At 36.4% G+C, this 10543-nt stretch overlaps 1 pseudogene; it reads right to left on the reverse strand.

Annotated features, from left to right (window-relative positions):
- Positions 1-266: 266 nt before the first annotated feature.
- Positions 267-2900, reverse strand: LOC149566861 (G-type lectin S-receptor-like serine/threonine-protein kinase At2g19130 pseudogene; annotated as a pseudogene).
- Positions 2901-10543: the final 7643 nt, after the last annotated feature.

Raw genomic sequence — 10543 nt, forward strand, 5'->3', positions numbered from 1 at the left:
GATCTTTATGTTATTTTGTTTTTAATTAAGAATTGTATTTAGTTGTGTTAGTTTAATAAAAATATATATTTATCAATATTTAAAAAAAATTAATATAATTATTGAATAAAATATATTTTACAAATAAATAAATTATAATAATTTCAATGTGTTGTTGCAATTCTTATCATCAAGATTTAAATGCTCTTAAAATGTTATCTGTTGTATTTAAAAAATATTAGTTTTCCCTAAATATAAGACATAAATATGATATTGGCATACAAAGATTTTCTCCATAAAAGAATATAGTTTTCCTAGATATCAGTCATAAATAAAATAGTGGCATACATTGGTAGTTAGAATTGATTTTAAGTAGTAACAAATATTTGAGCTTAACCTCATATATCACTAGAGGATTGACGTCACCAAGCTTAACCTCTTAATCAGTAACATTGTTATCCCTATCTTCTAATTCCACTTTATCATTTTCTATTCAAAGAGCAGATTTGACAAAACTGGGTTATTACTATCCCAATTCTGATTCAATTCGAGGAAACAAACGGGATTTGAGCTGATAATCTGTGGTGTTTGAGGCTCCATCTTCCCTTCCAACATCTGCACCACTTGTCTCATACTTGGCCTCACATCCTCGTCCTCCTGAATGGATAACAGTGCTACGTTACATGCTCTTCTTACCTCTTCCATTTTTACTTCCTCTTGTAAAACACCCTCCTCCACAATATTCATCATGTTCCCCTGCTGAAATTGGCTTGCAGCCCAAGTAGGAAAATAAAGCTTGCTTGAATCTTGCACGGTGAAGTCCAGATTTCTTCTCCCAGAAATGATTTCCAAAAGGGTCATACCAAAACTGTAGACATCAACCTTGGGAGTGATGGGAGTACCGGAGATCCATTCTGGAGCCAAGTATCCTCTCGTTCCTCTCGTAGTCGTCAGCACGCGGCTCAGATCTCTACCCATCAGCTTCGCCAATCCGAAACCCGCTAATTTGGCTGACATATTACTGTCGAGAAGGATGTTCTCGGGCTTCACATCACTGTGAATGATGCAGCCCCTGCATTCTTCATGGAGATAGAGCAATCCTCTTGCAGTACCTAATGCGATCTCAAATCGGGCCTTCCAGTCGAGTACCTTGATCCCCTCACCGATCTTAGAATTACTTCTGAACAGCAGGGAATTCAGAGAGCCGTTGGGCATGTAATCATAGATCAGTAACCGTTTTGATCCTTGCGCACAAAACCCTCGAAGCCTTACCAAATTTACATGTTGTATGTTTCCAAGAGAGCTAATTTCTGCTCGGAATTGCTTCTCATCTTGTCTTGAACCCTTCATCTTTTTAACGGCCACAAGCGTACCGTCTGGTAGAGATCCTTTGAACACTGACCCGAATCCTCCACTCCCTAACTCGGACCTGAAATTCCTTGTTGCAGTTTTCAACTCTTTGTAAGTAAACATTCTCAGAAAAGAGTCTAATGAATCATCACGGCTGTCCATTGACTGTAGCTTATGCTGCCGCCAAACTAAAACTGAAGAGATAACCAGAGCAACGGTGAGTGCACCTGCAACAATACCAAGCACTGCGCCCACACTATTAGTGCTTTTTTGTTTCTCTGAAAGTGGAGAGGCTCCCACTCTAATGAAGACATTTAAAGTGCTTTTGGATCGAGTAGAGTTGCGCATGTTGAGCAAATCTCCGGACCAGATTTGGCAGGCCCCTGAATGCGGATTGAAAGAAAATGCGGTGCACAAGCAGTTGCGGAGGCAGGCTTTCTCGCAATCTTTCTCTGTTGATATTGCAGGGTATGAGAAAACGTAATCATCGGGCAACGTTACGCCAAGATGGATGAATCGGTCTGTGCTGCAGTTTAACGGGCTCTTCCGAACACACCCACTGGACGCCCAATCTTGGGAAACCCAGGCGCGATAGTCTCTGGGTTTGAAGCCTTCCGCGCAGCTGCAGGACTGAAGATTTCTGGAGTCGCAGGTTCCGAAGGCACCGCAGGACCCATAAACGTCGCATCCATCTCTGGGGACAGACCAGATCATGTTCAATTTATTGCCATCCAATATTGCATACTGTCGCCCTTGTCCGAACTCAGTCACGACGAGCCGTGCCAGACCATTGTAGTTGGGAACCGCCATGTAAGTAAAATACAAACCAGAGCCGTTACTTTCGATGCTGATATTGAAAATGTGTTTGTCCTCAATTTCTGGAATTCCACTGAAAATTGTGCCGTCCCAAAGTCCGGTCGCCCAATACTGCACAGAATTGTTCCATTTGAAGACAAATTGTTTGACCCCGGATGGATCCATCTGCATGGTAAAAAGCCCAGGAGCAGGATCCGTTGAACTTTTCCAGGAGATTAGCTTTTGATGATATCCACCGAACCTCATCCCGGGCAACAAGGTATCTACTGGATTGTCGAAACTCTGCCAAACGGTATTAGATTGGCTGTCGTTCGTCAGCATTAAGAAATTACCGGAATCCAATAACACAGCTCGGGATGCAGCCTTTCTTGTTGTGTTGGTTGACCAAATAGACTTGCCCTTTGCATCGAACAGTACAAGATTACCTTCTGTTGAGAGCATCAAAACGCCAGGCCGGTTTCTGGCAGGAGTCTCCCTGTTGGCCACCCAAACATAAGTCTTCTCTGGTATTTGGGCGTACCAGATGCCAATATACCAGTTGCTTCCATTTGGGCTGAAGAATCCCAACTCAAATGTACGATTCTTTGAGAATATTGTCTGGTTTCCAGTGAGGGAGGCACCCAATGGAATAGTATCTCCGGCACCACTATTACCATTGAGCTGAAAAAACATCGCAACTGAAAAAAGCAGGCTTAACCATATATTTCTCATTGCTATAAAAGTCCCCTTGCAACGAATAAACTATTAACTTTAATGGCGACCTTACTGTATATAAGCTGAAAACAAAATATTTAGTCGCGGGTAAAATTTTCTCCTTGTGTTGCGTGTCAAAGGGTTCACAGACACCGTGCGTAATGGACATTAAAGTTGACTAGATTTGTGGAATCGTATTTCTGGACATTTTTATTATTTGTTGAATCGATTGTGGAGAAGATATTTTAAATTAGATAATATTTATTTCATAGGTTATCTTCCATTTGCTTGGCACCATCTAAAAAGCAAAGCAAAGTAAAATGCATATTTTACCAAGGGGTATTCTAGTTTTTTATTTACATTGCATTTATGTACGTAATATACGTTTTAGTCACTACCGTGTACAGCTGGCTTAGAATCTTTCACACCTTTGCATTTTAAAAAGATCTATAGTTTGAGTACTGGAAGATTTGATTGTAATTTTAGATCAAATGCAGTGTCAAGACCAATTTAATCTGTTGACAGATGATAAGATTGTAATCTTTGCGACAAAGTTTTTTCACCCACCTATCTCAGAACCCTAACTCTGCCGACAGATTATTTTACATGGGCAGAAATAGATTGAACCCGCTGAATCATTATGTGATCAGCTGAAATGCTTATACAATGCCCTATGAAAAAATTGTAGGTAGTTGTTCTACCTATGGTTTCTGTTGCTGTTTGTTGCTGTTTGCTGTTGTGGCAATTTTGTAATTTTTCAATTTTAACAAGTTCCTAAAGTTTAAGTCTAAATTAATTTTTAAAAGTTTCTAAAGTTCAAGACCAAATGCTTTCTTTATGCATGGCAAATGTTCTCCAACCATGATAATAGCTACTGTTATAAATTTTTGTACATAAATATAATTAGCTTTTAGATCTATTCTCTAGAGTAAGCTAAGAGATTTCTGTACAAACATGCAAATATGACTAAGTTAGTTGTGACAATGAAAAAATAGAAGATTTAGTGGTAATTGATGTAGAAGTAACAAATTAGATAGGAGAGCAGCATACTTACATTTTCATTTTGTATGCATTTTATTCTTTTATATCAAAATTTATTTTTGTATTGAATTTTCTAATTTTTAATATTCAAACAAATTTTCTTAACTTAATGATGGGAATGGTTAGAAGGAAGGGATTAGAAAAGGTAAGTGTATTTGAAACTTGCAAGCATGTGGGCATTTATTTTATTTTTATTTATTCATTGCTCTACTGAAAACTAGAACCATTCTCTCTACGATAATTATTTGGCAAAGCAAAAATAATCATTTTTACTTGAGTAATGCTACATATTCAATTGAAAATAGAAAAGAATCACTACAACTAGCCAAACATTGAGTTAGGTAATCTCAAAACATACATAAGATCTTTATTTTGGTAGAAGATTTGTGAAGTTTTCCATATAAGACTGCAAAATAAACTACCAATTATATTGCAAGATTCATTTTACAAGTGCTTGTAGGATGTACAATTAGTAAACTAATATTACATTTCATAAATGCTGCTTGTTGATGGTTTCTATGCTTTTTTATTTCCTTGGCTTGTTCTTTGATTGTTTTGATTCTTCATTTGTTGTAAGTTATCAACTTGAGCTTGGAATATATATATATATACACACACTTTAAACATCTCTTCCATTTTTTACATCACCTTTTCTCCCATTTATAAATATTCATGGTGGACTTGTAATAACACCATATTGATAACATTTATGCCAAATTAAAAAAAATCTATGATACAAAAACAAGCATTAGGGTGTAAACCACCACGTTATGTCATCTACTTATTATTTACTTTTTAACAATGTAGCTTTACATTCTTCACATAGTGATGATAGCCAAATTATTAATTAAAGCATGATGAATTCTTTAAGTAAATGCTCATAGTATACTAGAATCAGAGTGTTCTATGAGACTAGATATTTTGTAGACACTATGTCAAGCAATTCAATTGCCTTGTTTATGCTTCCATAATTTTAATACATGTCTACCAAGGCAGTTACAAATATTGTTGATGTTTGGTACTTCACTTGAATAAACCTATGAATATATAATCATATATGAGATATGATTTATATGTATGTATGTATGTATGTATGTATTCTGATTAAGCAAAGTAGGAAGAGCCCAAACCCATTACATCAAAGTAACAACAAGTCCTTAGAGAATGGAAATAAAGTCATGAGAAGTGACACCTAATAGATCCAACCTGAACTAGAACAAACAACTAAAACCAAGCAAAAACTAATACTTCTAATAGACTTACCAGGCTAGGACCAAACAAAGAACTAGCCACCAAAAAAAAAAGGCCCAAACAACTAGACCAAGCCACCTCTATAAAAAATAAAAAATAAAAAATAATAACTATATGTTGCATCGAACCGAGCATTAACCAAAACAACCACACCAAACCAAACCAACAACCATCGTCACGAAGTAGCATAGAACAAGAACCCAACATACACCACCTATAAGAAATAGAACATAGCCCAATCCATTTATATGAAAATATGTTCATTATATTTGAGATATTATTTTATTATTATATGAGAGTTTTTTTTTTTGATCGGTAAACGGCCAAGGCCTTGATCTATATTATTAAATTAAAAGAAATTACAGAGCATATCTTTGTTCAAACGGGCACTGGTAGGAAAGAACGGAGAAGAAAACCTCCAGTCTTGCCCGGGACAAATGTCCTAAATTATTACAACTTTAAAAGGGGCATACCCCAGTGAAATTGTTTTCTTAATCATTACATGAAATCTGGGAGAAACCCCTAATAATTTACAATTTAAGAAATCCATAATTTCTGCCGAGTGATGCTAGGATAGCGATCAAGGGATTAATTATAATCTCTCATTTTACTTCCTGCATTCAACCATTTTTTATACTAGATATTCGAACAAAGGGTTAGTCGTTAATGAGAAAAGGTAAAACACTTAGATACCTATCAACATAAAGAGCTAAAATATGTACACTGACTAAAAATAGTTAAGAAGGAAAGAAGAGAAACAAATGCGTCGAACTAGAACTAAAAGAGGAATAGTAGGTAACACTGCTAGACCTTAAAGAAAGAATCTGAATGTATACATAGTCATCAAGAATATGAGCCAAAATCACATCATAAAAGTTTAAGAAAGGAGTCCCAAACCATGATTGCTTAACTAAAATCAAAACTAAACTTAAAGAAAAATGTGATTTAATCCACTATAACAGAGAAGAGCCTTTTCTATGAGATTGCCCAGCTAAAGCTTTTAGAGGAAGTTTTCTTAATTAATAGATAGATTTAAGGGCCCATAATGAGAGGCTACATGGTAACCAGTCATTACTAGAGTTGGTACTAGTGGCCAAAGCAAGGAGAAAGGCTTATCAAAAAATCAGTCGGGCAAAACCAGCCGGCTTAAAATTAGTCTTGATTGGGGAATAGAGTACGACCCAAATTGCAAATTAACTACTTACTACTGAATTACATGAAATTCCAAGCAATTAAATTACACTCGAGATGCAATTCAAAGAGTTTCCTAAGGATGGGAATCGAGACTCAATTCTGAGGAAGCTAAAAAGTTACCAAGAATCAAATCTATGTAATCTCTAATTACGAATCACCATTTGGTTGATGACATCCTCATAAGAATTGACACGAACTATAGGTAAAACTAGAGTTTTTATTAAACATTTATTAAAGCTCTGAGTATATAATTTCTAGGAATTTCATGGATTATTCATACCATTGAATATTGCATATACAATAGAGGAAGTTAATGACTTAAATAGAAACAGAGAACATTGGGCCTCACACTGCCCTATATTAACTTGAATCACTAGTAAGGAATTAAATCCATCTCTATTTAGATAGGATCCTAACATCATTTAAGATTAATAAATATGCAAAACTTCATCTGAATAACCTTATATCATATTTCATAATGTATTATCACATCATTTGCAACACAGAACTTATCACCAATTTACAGACCCACATTTTATAAGAAACATACCGAATTTTAGACTAAATGTTTCTGCTAAAAACCAAAGGACACTCAGTTAAGCTATATTAGGCATAATAACAAAATAGCTATCATACTATACGCTAAAGATATCTGTAGGGCTAAATATGACCTTAAAACTTGAAACTAACTGACCAGGCCTTTTCCTTCCTTCTAGTAAACCATGATCACATCCACCATGTCATTTGGATGCTCCACTTAGAAATTGGGAGGAAACACGTAGTCATGCTTCACCCTACTTGATTTCTTTGTATTTGGGGTACTGAAAATGAGATCATCCAGATTGTCGAAAGACACCCCCGGCTTGATATAGGCGTTGAATCAGAGAAGATAGTCGAGGAGCCAATCTTTGTTTTCTTCTACAATGATTCCTCGCCAACGAAGGATAAAATGCAGACTGGCCTCCATTTTGGGCCATTCTCTAAACAAGGCTAGGTTATCCCAGATGATCAGGGACTGGTGGCGAGGAGCAGTAATTAAGTCTGGATGCCCTACAGGGAGACTCATATACCTTTTCAGGAGGGGAATCCTCCATTTTCCATTGATGCTAAACACGGCTTCTTCTAGACCTTTTCTCCATGAAGGGACAAATAGGTCACGACAAAGCTTGATAATGTCATTCACTTCTACTTTAGCTCTTACCAAACATCCGATAAAGGGCCTGATAATGTCATTATTGGTCCTCCAGGTATATTGATCGTCAAACACTTCCTCTCCCAGAGCTCTGCAGATAGCAAAACACATCATATCATCCCCTGGATATAATATACGGTTCCACCTTTCTAGTTTCACCGATCCACAGAACGCCATAGTTCGACTTTCATGGGTGTGGAATACATAAATGTTGGATTCCATGTTTAAACCAAGAAATTGGGGATGGATATCTCAGAGAAGATCTTTTATGGATATCCAAGACAAACTTCTAGACACAAACTAAAGGGATACCTAAATGAAATAACCAAAGCTGGCCTAAGCTAAGTACTTAAGGCGCATTGTCATCTAAGAGGGATATCATTAAACAAGATTAAAATCTTACTAAAAAATGCAGATTATGAAATAATGCTGTGGAAAGTACCTAAAACCTGTAGACTAAATGCTTCACACACTCAGAAAACTAATGAAAATCTATCGAGAGAATAATTAAAGGACGATGAGGCCAAGACTTCTTATTTAGTGAAGTCACTAACTAAGAAGATAACTATATCCTACTGAGATGATATAATTAAACTAAACATACTAAAGAATATACTCAGTTTGATCTGTTATTAAAATGAGTTAGAGAATTATTATTGACTAGGAGAGAGTTGACTCCATCTACTCCTAAATTTGCTAGTTTATCCGCCAATATATTACCTTCCCTGAATATATGATAGATCCTATAATCTTCTAGTTTATCCAAAAGGGGAAGAATCTCTTCTAAATGTGATTTTAGGACCCAGTTGGGGGTGGATCTTTTTCTAACAGCGTTAAGGATAATTTGAGAGTCGCCTTCAATGATAACTTTGGATAAATTAAGCTTAAGGCATAATTGAATCCCTTGATGAAGGGCCTCCAGTTCTGCTATGTTATTTGAGGTAGGTTGGATAGACATTGATTTTTTTGCTATCCAGGATCCTGCCTCATTGTTTATAATATAGCCAATACCTGCTACACCTGGGTTACCTTGTGCGGCTCTGTCAACATTTAATTTGACCCATCCAAATGGCGGTGGCTCCTATTTGTAGATTTTCCTAGCCTCTATATTTTTCTTTATATAGATAAGAGGAGGGTTGATCAGGTTCGAAAAACATTTTTTCATAAGGCCATCCCAATTTGTAAAGGAACCTTCTTCTAACCTAAATTTATTTAAATGGGAGTTGACCAGTTCTACTATACTAACTTCAATTTTGATCAAGAGCTTTGTCGGTTTGAGTTCCAAGCTATGGAATATATGTCGATTCCTTTCTTTCTAGATTTCCCAAATAATGATAGAAGGGGAGATGTAGGCTAGCCAAAAAGTAGCTTCGTCAGTGATTTTGGGAAAGGTGTAGACTAACCCAACATCCATCTGAGCCATTCCCAACAGCTTTGAGAATAGAAGCAGTTAAACAAAAGATAATCAGCATTTTCAATATTGTAGTGACATAGGGTAAACCTGAAGGGACCCTGAAAACCAAGGATGTGTAATCTTTCCATAGTTAGGATCCTCTTTTGAATGGCTAGCTAAAGAAAGAAGCTAGCTTTTGGGAGACAAGAGGAGTCCCAGCAAAGTTGTATTGGGATATCCACAAATTCTGTTTGCTGAGCTTTGACAATAGCCCTATAGCCATTGTTGACCGAATATTGCCCATCATTGGAAGCTGCCCAAATTAGAGTGTCCTCTCTGTTAGTTTGTTTAACTTTTCTACCAACCAAAAGCTTGTCAAATTTTTCACTAATCTCTTTTTCAAAACCTAGTCCTTTGAGTGATTTCCAAGACCATTTTGGAGAACCTTCTCTATCTGACAAAGTCTTGTAATCTTTGACCTTATTGCCCCAAAGGGTCGTTAATTTTTTTATTAAGGTTGGGTTATCAAATTGGAGAGAGAGCAGAGGATTACCATCCCAGGAATCCTCCCAGAAAAGGGCTTTATCACCCGAGCCTACATCCTAGGTTAGAAATTTACAGATCAGACTATGACATTTGATCATGAAGTTCTAACATTCTGATCCTTTGGGAGGAGAGATAATTTTGAAAATTGAAAGCTGATCCTCTTCAATGAGATATTTATTATAGAGTATCTTTGCCCATTTACAATTAAATTCATTGTAGAGACGCCAAATAAGTTTTACTCCTAAGGCTTCATTTTGGCATTGAAGATTCTTAACCCCTAAACCCCCTAAATCTTTTGGTTTAATGATCTTCTTCCACTTGATGAGAGCCCATTTGTTATCACCATCCCTATCGTTCCAAAGAAAATTTCTCATCTTAGTTTCAAATTTCTTAAGATTTTTCTTAGAAAGAGGGAGGCAAGAAAGCGGGTAGGTAGGGATGGCTAATAGTACTACTCTAATTTTAGTACATTTGCTTGCCTTTGTTAGCCATCTGTCCTTCCACGAACCTAACTTGGAATCTATCTTCCTTAGAGTATCATCCCGTACTTTTCCTGACTTAGTACCTTTTTCTAAGGCTATACCAAGATATTTGCAGGGGAAGGTTCCTCTTTTATAACCCATGAACCTACAAATTTGTTCCTCAATTTCTCTCTTGGTATTAATAAAGAAAATTTTGGATTTGAGATTGTTGACCTTCTGTCCTGAGGTTAGAAACTAAATAATAACATGAAAGTGTGGGTAAAAAAAATGGCAAGCAGAAAGCAATCAGCGAAACTAGCAAATAGCAAAATCCAGACAAAAAACCCTAAGACCATCCACTTGAACAAAGCAATAAAAAATTTAGGGTTTTTTCAGCAATATTCAGATGGGTCTGGCTCGGCTCTGCGCTTCCCTCATGACCAGAGCAAGGAAGGAACCCTCGAAACTCATAATTCAAAGAAAATCCCTACTTCTATTTTCTTTTCACCTTTGGCAGATAGGCAATTGGAAGAGACGAATACATCGACAGGGAAATCATGTCTTATCTAGAACAAAATCTTCTCTGTTACAAGTCTAGACAAGCAAATCCAAATTTTTAATTCTACA

Source organism: Cupressus sempervirens, chromosome 3 (assembly GCF_028749045.1).
Source record: "Cupressus sempervirens isolate cs-2001-9-10 chromosome 3, ASM2874904v1, whole genome shotgun sequence".
NCBI classification, from domain to species: Eukaryota; Viridiplantae; Streptophyta; class Pinopsida; order Cupressales; family Cupressaceae; genus Cupressus; species Cupressus sempervirens.